Raw genomic sequence first — 18,559 nt, 5'->3', positions numbered from 1 at the left:
TTTTTGGAATGTTGCATGCAATTCTGTTTTCCTTCCTATCGGAAGGATGTTATGAAACTTGAAAGGGTTCAGATAAGATTTACAAGGATGTTGCCAGCATTGAAGGATTTGAGCTATAGGGAGAGGTTGAATAGGCTAGGGCTGTCTTCCCTGGAGCATCGGAGGCTGAGGGGTGATCTTATAGAAGTTGATAAAATCATGAGGGGCATGGATAGGATAAATAGACAAGACCTTTTCCCTGGAGTGGAGAGTCCAGAACTAGAGGCATAGGTTTAGCATGACAGGGGAAAGATATAAAAGGGACCTATGGGGTAGCTTTTTCATGCAGAGGGTAGTGCATGTATAGAGTGTGCTGCCAGAGGAAGTGTGGAGGCTGGTACAGTTGCACCATTTAAAAGGCATCTCAAGGGGTATATGAATAGGAAGGGTTTAGAGGGAAAAGAGCCAAATGCTGGCAAATGGGACTAGATTAAGTTAAGATATCTGGTCAGCATGGACAAGTTGAACCGAAGGGTCTGTTTCCATGCTGTACGTCTCTATGACTCTTTGAGTCTGTGAGCACTAGTGAATCTCTACAATGCATCTTGTAGGTGGTATCCACTGTTGCCACTAAATATCTGTGGTCGAGGGTGCCAATCAAGTGGTCTGCTGTGTCATGCAAAGTATCAATCCTCTTTAATGTTGTTGGAGCTGCACGCATCCAGGGAAATGGGTCATATTTATTCACACACTCCTCAAATTACTATTAGCCCTGTATTATTCGTTCACTTATTCTAAAATTTGATTCCATGTTTGATCCTCAATATTCCTGACTACTTGGAGGTCCCTACTACAGTGGTTTTGCTCGTTTTGTATTTTTGTGTTGTATTTTTTAGTCCCCCGTCTCACCCTATTTCCCAGAGCAGCTAGACCACACATCGTTCCATGGGCTTAGCTCTGGCTCACAGAAACAAACATTCATTCTTACTCTCTTCCCCAGGTCAAAAAAGAGAGATGTGAGAAAGATGCAGTCTGGCTAATTCTTTCATGACCTGGCTAGATCCCCTTTTATCTAATGCACATCCATTCCCCCGCTGCCCTGCAGGTCCTCAAAACAGCAGAGTGACCACATCCTGAAATGTGCTGCCCATGAGACACACAACCTCCTGAGTACACCATCATGCCCTCAGCTAGCGTGCAAGCTCAAAAACCCAGAGGTCAAGCTGATCCAGTCAGAGATACTTCCTGCACACATGGTTATCCAGACTGCCGACAGCACCTAGAATTTTACCAAGGCAGCACTGTGGCTCAGTGGTTAGTATTGCTGCCTCATAGCGCCAAGGACCCAGATTCAATTCCACCCTCAGGTAATTGTTCTGTGTAGGGATTGTCCAATTTTTCCGTTTCCTCCCACAATCCAAAGATGTGCTGTTTAGATCGATAGCAGTGGTAAATTACCTTGCAATGTCCAGAAATGTGCAAGCTTGGTGGATTAGCCACAGTAAATACAGATTTACAGAAATAGGATTGAAGTCTGGGTGCGATGCTCCTCAGAGGGTCGGTGCAGTCTCAGTGGGCCAAGTGGCCTCTTTCCACACTGGAGGGAATCTCTGATTCCACATAGTGCAAATTGTGCAAATCTGAGATCCCCAAATAAAACTGACCTTTCTTTTGTTTTACCCTTGCTCCTACTCAAGTATTGATTAGAAAAGTCTTATTTTTGTTCATTTCAGACAAACAACCAGAACCCCTTGACTCTGTTAAGAAAATAAATAATTTAGAATGCTAAAAGATTATGTAAATCTTTTATGTTGTACTTACAGCCTTAAATCAAAATCCAGTCAGAAGAAACAAGAAAGAAGAGAAATAGCCAGCAGTTATCTACATGCTCTCCCTGTGTCATTACACCCCACTTTCATTGAAGCAGCTATAACAGGATTTCGCTGTTACTGGGACCACTCTGAGTGCAGTTAAAAAAGTAGCAACAATCATCACTGAGTCCCACAAAAGTCTGCCCAAATGAGGGTTATGCGAATCCACATTTGAACAAATACCATATCAAGGTCTCCTAGTAAAAGTGGACTAAATAGGAATTTTGGGGAAGGTCAGAGACACCTAGCATGCTGGCAAATGATTGTGATTATTGGAGGTCAGTTATTTCAGTTTATGGACATCTCTGCACTTGCTCTTCAGGTTAGATATTTTCAAATCAACCTACTCAGGGATGTCATTACACACCTCTGGAGCAGGTGCAACTTGAACCTGGGTTTTCTGGCTTAGTCCTTGGCCAAACCATCTTTAGCTGCTTCAACAATTACCTTCTCTCTATCATTAAGATTGAGGGGGAGATGATTTCTGATTATTGAAGCTGGAGTAGTCTATCCAGCCCCTCCAACCTGCTAGATCTCAGCTGATCATTCACCTGAATACCATTTTCCAGCACTATTCCCCTATAGAAACATAATGTGGACTGGGGTGGACAAAATCAAAAATCACACAACACCAGGTTATAGTCCAACAGGTTTATTTGAAACCAGAAGCTTTTGGAGCCCCTGTTCCTTCCTCAGGCATATAGAAATATAACAACCAGGAGTAGGAGGAGGCAATTCAGCCCAACTTCAGTTCCTGCCCACTCTCCATATCCTTTCAACCCATTACTAACTAATAATCTGTCTATCACCTACTTAAATTTACTGGTAATGTCCCAGCATCCTAAAAGTATTTTTTAATCCCAGTTTTAAGATAAGGAGTAGCATATTTAAAATAATGACCTCTCATTCTTTATTGTCTCACAAGAGGAAACATCCCTTGTCTACTTTGTCAATCCCCTTGAACATCTTATATACTTCAATTAGCGATAGAGGTAGAAAATTACACACGTACACCAGCCTTTGGGTGAAGAAATATTTCCTCATTTCAGACCTAAATGACCCAGACAGACTGTGACCCTTATTTCTAGAATCCCCAATGAAGGAAAAATGCCCTCCCTGCATCTAGTCTTCTAACCCTGTTGTATACATTTGAATAAATTTCATTATGATTCCTTCTCATCCTTCTAAACTATATGAATAAAATCAAACCAATTTGTCATGCAAATTAGTGAGAATCTTGCTGGTGGGAGGAGACTAACCAGAACATCAATAGCAAACAGCTTATTTCCATGCTGTATGTTCTATCAACTCTATGTTTGCTGAATTAATGCAGCCCAAGTCATTTTTGAGCCATGCTCAGCCTCTCCATTTTCCACACCAGGCCTCATTATAATACTGCATGTGAGCTGATATAAGCAGTAAGAGTTAACATTTTCAACATGACTGTTCTTCAGAGAAGATAACATCTTCCGGTTCTGAGGAAGAGCCATATCGGACTATAAATGTTAACTCTCCACAGATGCCGCCAGACTTACTGAGTTTCACCAGCATTTTCCATTTTATTTCAGATTTCCAGCATCTGCAGTAATTTATTTTTAATCTGGTGTTTACCTCCTGACCTACAAAAACAATATTAAACTTTGCTTTAAACTTCCTCTTCTGACAACTTAATTCGGTCAAAAGACCAGCTTTTTAAAAGGAGACCCAAAAATGAGGAAAGGGGTGAAAAAAACCAATAGGAAACAATTAGTGACTGGGCAATTTTAATTACATATTTATACCAATAAAGAGCAGGGAGTTATACAAAAATGTAAAAACGTGACAAGAGGTAGATTAACATAGCTCAAATTGTCCAAAAGGGGGATGGGGATGTCAATCTTTAGTTGACTGCAGGAATTGTCAGAGCAATGAATCTGAGTGACCTCTGAATACATACAGCTGTATCTGAGCCACAAAATGACTGTTAAACATGGAGAGTATAGTCATCAAGTAATCATATCTTGTTAGTTGGCTGTGTCTGCCAAATCTCAGTGGTAATTCTACCCGAGTCTGTAACTCATGGATTCATATGCCAGTCAAATACCTCATCCAGGCCAACATATCACTGCAGTACTAAGTGAGTGCTAATCTATTGGAGGCATTGCCTTTGTGAGGTAATGTTAAATCAAGACCGGCCTAGTATCTCAGCTACCTGAAAAACATCCCATTCTTTTTATCAAACAGCTACAGGAGCGCTCACCAAATAACCTAATTGACATTCTTTCCATAACAAGCACCTAAAATTGATTAAATAGTCATTACTATATTACTACCTGGGTGGTCTACAGTGACAGCATTTCTAAAGATTTTTTTTGGTTCAGGCTCAGTTACCCTGGGATTGTGAAAAGCACAATTTAAATACAAGATTAGAGCAGTGCTGGAAAAGCACCGGAGCATCTGAGAAGCAGGAAAATTGACATTTCAGGCAGGAGCCAATCTTCCTGCCCAAAACGTTGATGTTCCTGCTCCTTGAATGCTGCCTGACCTGCTGTGCTTTTCCAGCACCACTCTAATCTTGACTGTAATCCCCAGCATCTGCAGTCCTCACTTTCGCCCAATTTAAATACAAGTCTATTTTCATTTCAGAACACAAGTGTCACCTCCAGTGAAACCAAATTTTCTGATTTAAATCATGATGCTACGAAAGTAGACAGAGGCAGAAGCAGAAGCTTCTTACTCAGGAAATCCCTTATTAGTTATCCTGGGGTAAATTATCATCACTAAAGTGAAAGTTAACACAACTGCTGGTGCAGCAGTGCTCAACCAAAGTGGAGTAGCCGTATTGTTGCCCTATATTTTACTAATATCTTTGAATAGGATTCCTCCACCTTGCTTCATTTCATATCCGACTTCCTCAATACAGAACACGACACAATTACAGTAACAGGCAACCAACTTCCCTTTCCATTCAACACCCACAGAAAAACAAGGCATATTAACCCTTTTGAGGACATTAATTTAAGTTATGCCTCATTAGAATGAAACATCGATTGTATCAGAATTACACAGGAGGTGCAAGAACCAAATTAGCACATCACATTTCAAATCACCTTATAAACTGCCTTTGTGATGTGCTTAACACTGATATTTGCTGACAAGTAAGAAGGGAAAGTCTTTCCCAATAGACACATGTGTCAACTTGATGAAGACAGGAAAAGGAAGACATAAACAAATTTAACCCTGAAAATAACAAAGGGCCAAAAGCAAAATAAGGAAAAACCTTCACATGAAGTTTACATTCATAACTTGACACCAGTATTATGGCAAATAAGAGTGCATAATTTTGCAAACTCTAGCCCTAATCTCACCCCATCACTGTGATAATACCAATGTGGAAACTCAGTTATTTCAGTTAACACCAGGGGTGGAAGTAAGTTTCACAAGGCACAGATGAGGCTGTTTCTGTACACTTTAATTCAAGTCTTTCTAAATAACAAAAAAAAACATTCTTTCACAGGATCTAAATGTGGCTGGCTACACCAGATTTGTCTCCTGCTAATTGACCTTAAAGTGGTAATGGTGAGCTGCCTTCTTGAACCTCTGCAGTCCATGTGGTGAAGATGCACAGCATTGTTAAGAACAGAGCTCCAAAATGTTTATTCATTGAAAGTGTAGGAATGACAATATATTTCCAAGTCAGGATGGTGAGAGACCTGGAGGGGAACTTGTGGGTGGTGGTGTTCCAATGTATCTACTATCTCCTTCTTCTGAGTGGTAAATGTCACATATTTGGAAGCTGTGGCAAAGAAACTTGGCTCTAAAAAGACTAAAGGCCCAACTTCCCATTTGTCTTCTCATTGCCTTTTCTTCATGTATTCAATTTACTTATTTCCTTGTCCTGAATTGAACAGGAAGAGGTATTCACTGGTTCAAACTCCTTCATTACCCATTTATCTAATCTCAAATCAGTGTCCAACAGAAATGTTAAAGCTTTGAAAGCAGAACCTAGCAAATCTGACATTCACATTGTGGACTGACTAATGACCTTGCCAGGTTTTCACATGTAACATGAATGGCTGGGAGTGTTGTATAATCTCAAGGCAAACCCTGACATTCAAATATACAGCCAAGAGAGACTGGAGTAGTCATACTCTACTGATGTGACTACAAGATGGGCGGCATGGTGGCTCAGTGGTTAGCACTGCTGCCTCACAGTGCCAGGGACCTGGGTTTGATTCCCACCTCGGGCGACTGTCTCTCCGTTGCATGTTCTCCCCGTGTCAGTGTGGGTTTCCTCCAGGTGCTCTGGTTTCCTCCCACAATCCAAAAGATATGCAGATCAGGTGAATTGGCCATGCTATATTGCCCATTGCGTTAGGTGCATTAGTTAGGGGTAAATATAGGGCAGGGAATGCGTCCAGGTGGGTTGCTCTTCGGAGGGGCGGTGTGGACTTGTTGGGCCGAAGGGCCTGTTTTCATACTGTAGGGAATCTAACCTAATGCACAATACTCTCAATTGTGTTTCAAAGTTTATATCCATAGCACATGCCATTACACATGACCACGCAACCACACTCAAGGACAAGTTGCAGAGACACTTGATGGACTTGTGTAAGGGTGGTAACCTGCCTGATGTTATATATGACAGGATTTGTCTTCCTTGCTCTGAGTCCATACATGTACAAGCCACGTAAAATACACAAAGCAAATGATCCTTCATGTTCTATTTATCTGTGATTGGTTCTGCACAACATGATTTCAATGAATGGCTGTGTTGACCGGTCAAACAGTTCAAAATGAATCTTTTCCATAGGCTGGAATCCTTTGTAGTGTGTCATGTTCTCTCCTAGTTAAAATTTCTTCCCCTGTACCTCAAAAAGCGTAAAGAGACAATGGAAGAGTGTTGTGTTTGTGTTCTGCTATGAGAAATTTTTAATACATCATTCCTCCACATTGTCAGGGCATTGTGAAGCACTTACACTAATCAGTTACTTTAGAAGTAGAGTCTTTGGTCATTTCTCACTTTGTGGAATCCTACCACTCTTTTTGCCTGTATAGCAATCTATTTGTGGCAGAAAGGGAATGTTGTGATGTGGAGTGTGAAACAGATGCAAGGGTGATCATTTGGCAGGCTCATGTTGGAATAGGAAGTATAAACGTGGCCAGAGCCCAGAACCCACTGTGGAGCATCCCCCGCCAGATATAAGGTCCAGTGTGTTCCCCTCACTCCTCATGACTTAATCTTGCTGACTACTCCATATACTTCTTGGTGCCATTGAAGGTAATGGAGAACAGCCCACATGAGAGAGGTGATTATCTGTCAACCAGGTCATAAAGTGGCATGAAAGACCTCCAGGAATCCAAAACAGATCAACCAGAATAAGGGAAAGTCACGGAAAACCAGATCATTTGCAATTCTGGCATGATCTTTGAATTTTCTTAGCTTAGATCTCATCTTGCAGCTGCACACCTGATTTTTAGCAAGTCATGTATGAATATGTTGGGTTTGACACCCATGAATAGGATTTCCAATCCTGATACTTCAATCACCAGGTTGGCTGCAAGATGTCAGAATAGCTTTGGATCAAGTTTTTCTGGTGTACACCGGTGTGCATCTGCGTGCATCTCCTTTCAAGAGAATATTGGCTGCCCAGAGCAGCCAGCAGCACAAGCTGCATAGGGTCATAGGCACAAAGTTTTCCAGATCTCCAGTTCAGAAGTGTCATACCAGACTCAATGTTAACTCTGTTTCTCTCTCAACCTGCTGAATTTCTCCAGCATTCTGTGGTTGTTTTAGGCATCAATACATGAAAAGAAGCCTCCTGCTGCTCATTCGTAAGATTCTCATCTCATTGTTCAAATCTAGAGGCCCTGGTGGATGAGCTGGAGGGGAGAATGGCTGTCCTCTTTCCCCAGGACCACCAGAAGAGACCAAAGCACCAAGCAATGCTTGCCTGGTCAGAAGTAACTATCCAGGTCAGTGCAGTATCCACAATCCAGGAGAATGCACAATGCCTCAAGAAGGTTAATAACCTTCTACGCTCTACAAGGGTAAGTGCCACCAACTTCCTGCTGCTACATCACACTCACTAACTCTGCTATTTGTACTCACTTCCTATAAAAAACTCATGGTCTACCAGTCTCACTATGGTATCTAGCACCTTTCTTCAATGGCTCTGAGCCATACCAAATCCCAAACTTTCCTGGTCCCTGTGCTTCATACACACTCGTTCAGGCCACCTCAGCATCATTTCTGACTGAGAAAAGACCAGCCTGAATGGATTTCCAACTGATTCATGGGTAATCCCCAGACTAGTTACACTTCATTTGCAATACTGATAATGACTAACTCCCTGGATTGAGTTTGTACATTACCCTTAACTGATTGTAACAATGCCTGAGAGATCATTGGCTCCTTGCCTGGACCAAGGACAACTTCCCTAAGATTTACAGTCATGGCCATTTGGTGGAGACCCATGCAGTAAATTTGTCACACAAGATACTGGCACATGTTGTAGGTGTGACACTGATCTACCATTGCTGTAAACTAACATATCAACCCCTCCCCTTGCATGGTCGGTCAGTGCAAAGAATATGAGCTGAGCCCAACTCGCATCTTCTTTGAGATAGGAACCTGTCCCTGCAAGCAAGGCAGTCTGCTAATGGCATTGCACTATAACATGTTGCAGAGCTTCTGCATGTTGTGCTGAAATGCTGAACTATATTATAAGTGTCATGATAATGCAGTCAGATTGGTGTACATGCATGGAGGGTGTTCTGAAGTGTTGGGAAAAGATGGCGAGGACGAAGGCCCAGAGAAGTCATGGCAAGCTGTAGCTTCGGTCAGCTCACTAGCTTTCAGGTTCAAGAATCTCACCATCTAGTTTCTCATGAGAACTTTGGAGAAGAGTAACCTGTTTATAGATGAAGCCAGCCAGCATTTACTGCTTACAAGGAAGATTCCTGTCTAAGTTTTGAAACCTTAAAAGATAAAATGAAACTTATTTTTCTCAAAATCGAGAGTTCTATTTCTTCATTCTTACAGAACATTCTCAATTTTCTCACCATTACCCATGTCACTCAGACTTTGAGGAAATGACACCATTATCTTAAGGCCCGAATTTAATCGTGAACTAGAGCAATGCTTGGCAGAGGCTGAGCCAAACAGAAAATTCAGCTCAACTGTGCAAGCCGAGGTGTTGAAGGTTTTAACTCTTAGGTCCAGTGGGGACAAGTATTGGGTATTTGGGAGCTTGCCAATATGTTCAATGGTGATGCACACAAGACAAGTAAAGTTGGGTAGAAAAGTTGGACACTTAACATATTCATTATAATGCACTTGTTCTACTTAATTTACAGCTGAAAGAACAGAACATGATGTAATGATAACTTTGTTCCCATTGTAACAGACGAGTTACCCCTGAAATGGAATATAATAAGGAAAGAAGTGGTGACAGAATAAGTAGGGTTAACAGCATTTTAATTGGAGTGAAACATAGCTGTGTGCTGAAAAGATAATTAAATCATTGCTATAATCAACAGAAGAGGCAGTAAAGAGAGGAGGAATCAATTAACCTCTCCTCTCCTATATGTGACAGGTGGTATATAGTGTACCTACGGGATTGAGGAAGACAATATTGATTGGAAGCACCACATGAAAGGATTGTTTCAAGATAGGGCATCGCTTACATCAGTGCCATTAGTGTCCACGTGTTGATACCTCAGAAGAGTCTCAGCATGGGCACTACAAGTGCTACTCCTATTCATCCTCCTTGAACTCACCAGAAGATAACATTCATCTCTGTCAAACAGCACTCTTTGCTATTTTGCTATGTTGGGAGCAAGGCACAGGACCTGATCATACATGAGAAACTATATCATTAGATAGGTGCATAATTCCCCAGAGCAAGCAAGCAAGCAAAGCACCTGGAGTAAAAAGCACAATAGCATTGTTTGTTCTGTTTGTCTAATTCCAGCTAGGCATCGCAAGCCACACCCTCAAATAGATATTTATCATTGTGCATAGTTAAAAATCACACAACACCAGGTTATAGTCCAACAGGTTTAATTGGAAGCACACTAGCTTTCGGAGCGACGCTCCATCAGACAATCACCTGACGAAGGAGCGTCGCTCCGAAAGCTAGTGTGCTTCCAATTAAACCTGTTGGACTATAACCTGGTGTTGTGTGATTTTTAACTTTGTACACCCCAGTCCAACACTGGCATCTCCAAATCATATCATTGTGCAGGATGCATTCCCAGAGGCTGTAGTGGGTTGAACAATAAAGGCATTTGTGACTGCCTCAGGAAAAAGGAGTCAAGACAGCCTGCCTGGAACCTTGCACAAATTAGCATGAATCATTTACAACAGTCACAAACAAACACTCAGAATGGAGTCCCTTCCTGCCCCTGCTTCCTCAAATGGTATTGTAAAGGCTAAAAGAGTGCAGTCTGCTACCGCCTACAATGAAGCAAGCAAGGGAAACAAAGAAATCCCTCCATAGTGGACTTGCTTCACCAGTGTAAAAATCTATGTAAAGATTTTCCCTTGTATACAGATCATCTTACCCCATGTTGTGTATATATGTGACCAAGTTAAGAAATCATACAAATGTCCCCAGTTTTCCTGAATGCATTTTTACATTAAATTTATCATAATTAACATTAGAGTAGTTGAAATTCCCAAACATCTCTACTGCACGACTTAGCAATTTGATTAACATAACCTAATAATGACTAGAGGTATTTTGTAACTAATTTGTTTAATTGTGGTCATAGTTGTCATGTTAGGAAGCCAATTTTCATACAACATGGTCCCACAAACAACGTATTAGTGATGTTTGCTGAAGGATAAATGTTAGCAATATAGCAGCTTGCACTTACATGTTTATTGTTAAACATAGCAGAACATCTCAGGGTGTATGATTAAAGCATCATTAGACAAAGTAAAATTAACAATCCAAAACCCATTCACATTCCTACATTTATTTTTACTTAATATTCATAAATGTTTCCCCACTACAAATGATTTTAGTGATTGTAGCAAAGCATCTCTTTCCCCATAACCTGCACATAAATTAGTCTCTTCATTACAAATTTAAACCAACAACCAAACCAACATTAAAACACCTTTCTCCAATTCTCATCTAATTTCTCGGAAGTAATTTGGTATCAACGATTCTGAATTCTCAAATATTTCCTCATAATTGCAATTGACCATCCCTTGCATCACCCGAACGAATGTTCTCTCTATAGTCAGTTGTTGGGTGCCTTTTTCTTCCCAACATTACCCTTCGGCATCTGTCCACTGAGTTTAATCATTTTTTTCCAATTCCCACTTAACATTTCATTCGGAACTCTATGACAAGGCTGTTTTCCAAATCTGCCACTTTGGATTTCAGTAAAATTTAAGATTTGAATATAATCATTTGCATAAAGAAAGCAAAGTTGGGTGCAGCACTGGCCCCTGGAGTAGGTTTATTTTTTTGAACGATGTTCCATGGTATGTAAAAATTGCTGGCTTGGCCTGCATTTGCTGCCCTTTGGAGTGTCCTTGAGGAGGTGGCTGTGACATCCATTCCTGAACCACTCCATTCCATTTGGTACACTTCCAATGTTGTGAGTGAGGAAGTTCCAGCATTTTGATATAAAGGGTATAGAGTAGTTCCAAGTCAGGATTGTCTGTGGCTTAGAGGAGAATTACAAGCAGTGGTGGAAATACGTTTCTGCTGTCTTTGTCCTTTTAAGAAGTAGAGGTCATAAGCCTTGGATAATTATTTCCCCAACCCTCGCCCCTATTTAATTTCTGCTGCCTTGCTTTCCCACCCCTGCTTTGCCCTTGCTCAAAACATACCAGGAATGAGGGATTTTAGCTACAGGATTAGAGAAATTGTGCATATGTTCTTTGGAGAAAGTGAGGTCTGCAGATGCTGGAGATCAGAGTCAAAACGTGTGGTGCTGGAAAATTACAGCCAGTCAGACAGCATCCGAGGAGCTCTTCATCAGGAATGTGTGAATGTGAATTCCACATTTCTGATGAAGGGTTATGCTCCAAACGTCAACTATTTTGCTCCTGGGATGCTGCCTGACCGGCTATGCTTTTCCAGCACCACACTTTTTTACTTATGCTCTTTGAAGCAGGAAAGATTATGAAGTGACTATATTGAGGTATTCAAAATTATGAACAATTTTGACAGGGTAAGGGAGGATATTCTGTTTCCACTCATTAGTATGTTAATAATTAAGGGTCACAATTTCAAGATTCAAGAGAGCTGGGAGTGAGATGAAGAGCAACTTCTTTACTCAATTGTTAGGATTTGGAATGCTTTGCCTTGGAGAGTGGTGGAAATGGATTCCATAGGGAGATTTCAAAAGAGAGCTGGATATAAATTTGAAAGTGATGAATTTAGAGGGTTACAGAGAAAGACCTGGAGAATGGCTGACCTGGGTAGGAGAAAGTGAGGTCTGCAGATGCTGGAGATCAGAGCTGAAAATGTGTTGCTGGAAAAGCGTAGCAGGTCAGGCAGCATCCAGGGAACAGGAGAATCGACGTTTCGGGCATAAGCCCTTCTTCAGGAATGAGGAAAGAGTGTCCAGCAGGCTAAGATAAAAGGTAGGGAGGAGGGACCTCTTCCTCAAACCGTCGTGTTGTTGTGGCCTGGCGATGGAGGAGTCCAAAGACCTGCATATCCTTGGTGGAGTAGGAGGGGGAGTTGAATTGTTGAGCCACAGGGTGGTTGGGTTGGTTGGTCCGGGTGTCCCAGAGGTTATAGAGGAGGCCACATCGGGTGCAGAGGATGCAATAAATGATGTGTGTGGAGGTGCAGGTGAATCTGTGGCAGATATGGAAGTTAGCTCTTTAGGGAGCTGGTACAGACATGATGGGTCAAATAGCCGTTTTCCCTACTTTAAAATTCTATATGACATTTCAAACTTGTCCCAGTTCTCATGAAAGGCCACTGTTGTGCAATGTGCAATCCAGACTAAATTGACTAAAATCTCCTGAACATTTTCACGAACTTTTCAATTTCCAACATCATGACATTTTACTATTATATCAATGAGTTTGTAGTTTCTACGCAATTCACCATTGTTCAAAATTATGCTCTTGCTAGTTGACTGATTTGTAAGATTAGTGAACCAATCTGTAAAACATTTATCGCACTCTGACTTAAGTTTCCAATTCATTTTATCAACAAAGTTAAACCAGGTATCTGATTACAGTAAAAACAAATTCAGTATCTGATTACCAGTAAAAAACTCTTTATCTGATGTCTGCAGGATTCCAATATGAAATTCATTTGCAGTTAGCCCGATAAATCATCCCCTAATTGGCAAACTTAATCAGAGGAGCCAAATATAAAGAGGTTCCACACATCAGACCTTGCTGTTGAACATTTGGAGGTTAAAACACAATTCAGGGAGAGACATACAATACTCTACCTCTCAACGTTCTTTGTCACACATTTAATGTGGACAACAAATATCTCACGTAGAAAACCCTGAAACAGAAACTCTCACCAGGACTTTAGATTAAAACTCTTCCTCCTTAAAAAAAACTATATCATAAATGCCATGATCATCATTGTTTTCAATACTACTTTTCCTTTTTTAATGTTATAAACATTACTTAAACATACAATTTACAAGAGAGCATTACTGTGCCCACTCGGATCTGAAATACAAAGCAATCATGATAAAAACACCTATCAGATTGACAAAAAAACTCATCAAAAATGTTGGCATTTCTCTTTAAGATGCTGATGTTTCTGCTTTCATATTTCATTTTAATGATGAGAAAGATATTGCAATATTCACATCCTCAGGATATCTCAAATTGTTTCACAGCTAATAAAGCATTTTTGAAACATTAGTCACTATTGTAAAATTGACATTGTCGTATTTATTAGCTCTGGCATTTCTGTAATGAAGGCCCTATTTTAGTAGGAAATGTATCAGAGGTTTATGCTTTCCGAAACAGGAATACATCACAATCTTTTAGATTGCTCAATAATGCAGTTCAATCCCACATTCTTTAAACTGCTGAAAAAGTTCAAAATTATGAGCGATTGTAATAGAGTAAAGAGTGAGATGGATTTCCTATTGGCAATAAGTGACCATAGGACAAAAATAGATTGCACTTGACAAAAGAACCAAGGGAAAATTGTTTTTCCTTTCCCCTTCATTACGCAGAGAGTTGGGATCTGGAATGCTTGGCATGTAGAGAGATGGTGAAGATGCAGAAATAATTCCCCAAAAACTGCAACTGGATAGTTAATTGAAAAGAAAATATGTGCAGGGTTATGGAGAAAGAGGTGACAATGGAGACCACAAACATGCCAGAGCTTAATGGCCCTCTTTCCATCCATTGTGGTACCTTGAAATTCAAAACAAACAGCGGAAATAAAGCGCAACTAACAAAAAAGGGAAGGTAGTGGTTTAATGTTTGCCGCCTGTTTATGAGAAAAGGAGGAAACTGGTAAAATTTTGTAAAAGATCACCTCACTGATGTAATGCAAAGGAAGTGGAAAATGGAAGATGATGTACTCATAGCCAAAGCATCAGCAATCTGGGGGAATATTGCACAAGGAAACTGATTTGCATTCACAAATCACATTTTACTTAGTAAGTCAATCCAAGTTGACTCATTCTCTTATTTTGCTCCTACGAAGTCAAAAAGTTATTAAATAGAGGATATGAAACTTATACTCAAACAATGTCTAAGGTGTGGGAAGGAATTTCAGTATAGAATTCAGATAGCTGAAGGTGCAATCAGTGTGATATAAGCATGGTAATTACTCAAGAGACTAAAGTTGAAGGACAGGCGCAATCCCTGAAGGGATTTTGGGTTAGGGAAAGTTACAATGAGCTGTAACAAAAAAGAATGCTGGAAATGCTGAGCTAGTAGATTCACACCAGAATAGAAAGAAGAGTCAGTCTCAGAACACAAGAAGGATAGATTGCCTGATGTACGTAATTAATTCACTGCATCCAAACTATCAATATACCACCCCTTGATTTTAAGGCCTACATTTTTTTAACCACGTACAGTAAAAGACGATGAACCTTGTGCCATTAAAAAGGAAGCAGAATCAATTAAGTCTTTGTAAACTGGAGCCCAGAATATGCGGCATAGCATCGTTATTGTATTCTTTAAATACATAAACAATTGCATGCATCATTTCAAGTGTTGTTAAAAGTCCCTAGTTCGCATCTTCCCTGAACACTCCCAATATCTTTTGATGTGGAAACAGATTTTAAAAGCAGCTCTGAAACAATTCTTACACAATATTTGACAGCTGTGGCTAATGTTGGAAAGAAAGAAACATGAAGGTGCCAAAGGTGATATCCTGAGGATTTAGAAAACAAACAGCCAAACTGTGCACTAAAAGGACCCCTCAAAAACAGCAATGTAAACTTCCAGATTATATTGGGAGATATTGGTGGAGGGGTAAGTAGTAGCTATGACACCAAGGATAAATCCCTGCTCCCCTTTATAAATACTTCCACGGGATCTCTTGCCTCAACACATGTTACAGTCAGTGCCTTCTGATTAATGTCTCATCAGAAAGATGTCACCACCAACAGTGCAGCACTACCTCAGAATCGAGGTGGCAATCTAAACATTGCACTCAAGCCTGTGATTTCCCAGACCTGCATTCTTCTGGCTCAAGTGCCTCGCTGAGCTTTCGTTAATGCAGTAGCTTGTGCTGTGTGATTTTTCTTCATTTGTTTAAAAAAAAGGACCGCATTTGCTTTGGAAACATTTATCTGCAATAAATCACATTGGGACAGTGGGCAGGACTAGTTCCTTTATTCAAGGGAAACACTCTTTCCTGCCAGATTCAACTGGTTAATAACAGGAGCTGAATATAATGGGTGCACACATTTTCCAGAACTGTGCAGTGCGCATTTTTACCATTTCTTGGGATTGTTCCAGGCTCTTTTGCTACTGTTGGATACATTCCAACATCTCACTGCAGTGCTGAATAACATCCACGCTGCAGCTTTGCATGTTTCATACAAAAAAGGTCATATATAATTACTGAACACACACCCTTATTTCTGTGAAAGTTCCATGTGTGAAGTGCCCAAGTTATAGAATCAGGGAAGTGTGGGATGGGAAGATGATCCAAATGGATAGTAATTTCCCTCCAATCGTCTGCTTCCCACTGCAGTCAGCAAAACTGGTTTGCAAATCTCAGCATTGTGCAGAAAGTTACGATGCAACAAGTTTTAATCGTCACAGCTCAAGTGAGAGGGGGAGAAGAGAATTCTTTTTCTAAAAAATAGGAGGGCTGATTCAGCAGCATTGAAACGCTTGCCAAGGACAAGCTATCTAAGCAATTGACAAACTGTGCAAGCTACAGCAAAATAAGAAGTGATAAACTCAAACTATACTGGATTTCTAGGGGACTCTTTCCCCAATATAGTCTGGCAAGATCAAATGCATTGAGAATAATTCTTTTCAAAAAGTTTTTACTGAATTATTTTTGGTACAGCAGCAAGCATTTTTATAAGAAAGCCTCATTGTCTTACCTGGTGTTGGTACGTTGTCTCAGTTGGCCTTTTTTAAACAGGGCTCATTCACATCAATCCTATCACAGAGCAAAGTGAGGTTGTGAAACCAGGGTTAATCATGTGTGGTGTAAACTACATCAGTAAGGAAGTACAGTTCAGTAATCAGGCTCCTCCTCTCCCATGTCGCTTTGCATGAATTCCTAGTAACCATAGTGATGGCTGCTGCACCTTCCCAGAATCTGGAACCCTCCCATTAATCTCTGTTTATGAGTTGACTAAAGATCCCCCAGCAGGTTTACATAGTATTATTACTGTTGTACCCAACTGATTTGTACATGTGCACAATATACATGGTGTCACAGCGTGTGGACCAACACAGATAGAAAGCAAACAAAGGAGCATGTTGTCAGTATTACTCTGGCAGTTTGTGGTTTCTGTGACCACCCCACCCAAAGAATTTCCATGCAAGTTACAGCAAAATCTGTGTACCCAATCTACAGAAACGCACAGGATACTGTTGGGGATACCACTCTGAGTTGAAACTTTATTGCTGGAACAGCACAGCAGGTCAGGCAGCATCCAGGGAACAGGAGATTCGACGTTTCGGGCACAGGCCCTTCTTCAGGAAGGGCCTGTGCCCGAAACGTCGAATCTCCTGTTCCCTGGATGCTGCCTGACCTGCTGTGCTGTTCCAGCAATAAAGTTTCAACTTTGATCTCCAGCATCTGCAGACTCACTTTCTCCTCGAAGATACCACTCTGAGCACCACCCAGCAGATCTCAACTCTTTGAGAACTGGTTCTGGCAGAGTTAAACTCCAGGCTCTCAAAAATGTTGTGGACTCTTCATTGCAAAAGGCTAACTGGGTCATTTGGTTCAAGGGTATGAGGGATGGGCAGCAAATGACAACCTTGCCAGTGGTGTCCACATCCCATGACAGAATAAAGATTGGTCAAGTTTATTTACTCTGTCCAACTGGATCCTTTAATGATTTAGTTATTGATTTGAACTTTAACCTGGTCCCATTCGGATGTCCAATTCAAATTTCCCACAAGACTGGCTGAAGTCCCATTCTCTTGCTGCTGGCTCTGAATTTAACCTGCTGTTTCAAACTATTTGAGAATACAGAGCTCCGAAAATCTATAATCCTTATTGGGCATCCCTGAATAATACTGGTCAGGAGTTACATGTAGGCCAGACCAGGCACAAACAGGTTTCCCTCCCTAAAAAGGGGCACTGGTGAACCTGTTGGGTTTTTATTGTAGACAACCCATTGTGGCTGCATAGCAACACCTGTAAGCATGAGGTGCAGCAGCAACCATCACCGACATTGTCGCCAGGCCTAAAAAAAGCAGATACGCTGTATGGTCTGTTGTACCCACTACGCAACATTCCTACATTCCAAGATCTGTACAAAAAGACACTGGGCCTGCCTGTACACGAAGATGCAGCCAGAGGCTACAACAGGGAGGGAACAAGCAGAAGAGAGGAGCAGCACTATGACAACAGCAGCAGGGAGCCCAGCAGAAACCCACATAATTGCAAGTTAATACATGAAGTTCAGAACAAGACAGACCCAAGACCCAGAGTTGAATAATATCCAAATCATGGATGTATAGGCTTTTTCACATTGTCAATATAACACATGGGCTGAATATTACTTTTTGTCTAATTGTCAATTTTATTGAGTTTCGCTGAAGGGTTCTGTCTGCATCTTATCAGAATCATTAAATTATCGGCCATGCTTTAGAGATGCCGGTGTTGGACTAGGGTGTACAAAGTTAAAAATTACACAATACCAGGTTATAGTCCAACAGGTCTATTTGGAAGCACTAGCTTTTGGAGCGCTGCTCCTTCATCAGGTGGTTGTGGAGTATAAGGTCGTAAGACACAGAATTTATAGCAAAAGTTTACAATGTGATGTAACTGAAATTATATATCGAAAAAAACCTGGATTGTTTCTTAAATCTCTTACCTTTCAGAATGAACATGTTGGTTTCAGTTCTTTCATTCATAAATCGCAGAACATTTAAAAGTTACATTCTGAAGTGAACATTAACAATTAGTGTCATGTCAGTCCAGATAATGCATTTAAGGTGTGAGTTGCTCTGTGTGAGTCACAATGGTCAGACTGATTCTAATCTAAGCAATGGATTTACAGAATCTTACATGGATCATGCAGTTTTTGAGCAAAGTAAAATGTAATTCTGC

General features: G+C 40.8%; 1 protein-coding gene across 2 annotated transcripts in view; it reads right to left on the bottom strand.

Moving 5' to 3' along the window:
* Positions 1 to 16,581, bottom strand: part of LOC122548937 (ALS2 C-terminal-like protein) — a 102,592-nt gene extending 86,011 nt beyond the window's left edge. For both annotated transcript variants that reach the window (XM_043687923.1, XM_043687924.1), the window contains exon 1: positions 16,368 to 16,581. The gene's annotated coding sequence lies outside the window, so the exon portion shown is untranslated. The remainder of the gene's footprint in view (positions 1 to 16,367) is intronic.
* Between the last annotated feature and the right edge of the window lie 1,978 nt (positions 16,582 to 18,559).

This window comes from Chiloscyllium plagiosum, chromosome 4 (assembly GCF_004010195.1).
Source record: "Chiloscyllium plagiosum isolate BGI_BamShark_2017 chromosome 4, ASM401019v2, whole genome shotgun sequence".
NCBI lineage: Eukaryota > Metazoa > Chordata > Chondrichthyes > Orectolobiformes > Hemiscylliidae > Chiloscyllium > Chiloscyllium plagiosum.
Note: the sequence above shows the minus strand (reverse complement) of the source record. Positions and strands in the feature narration are given on the sequence as shown.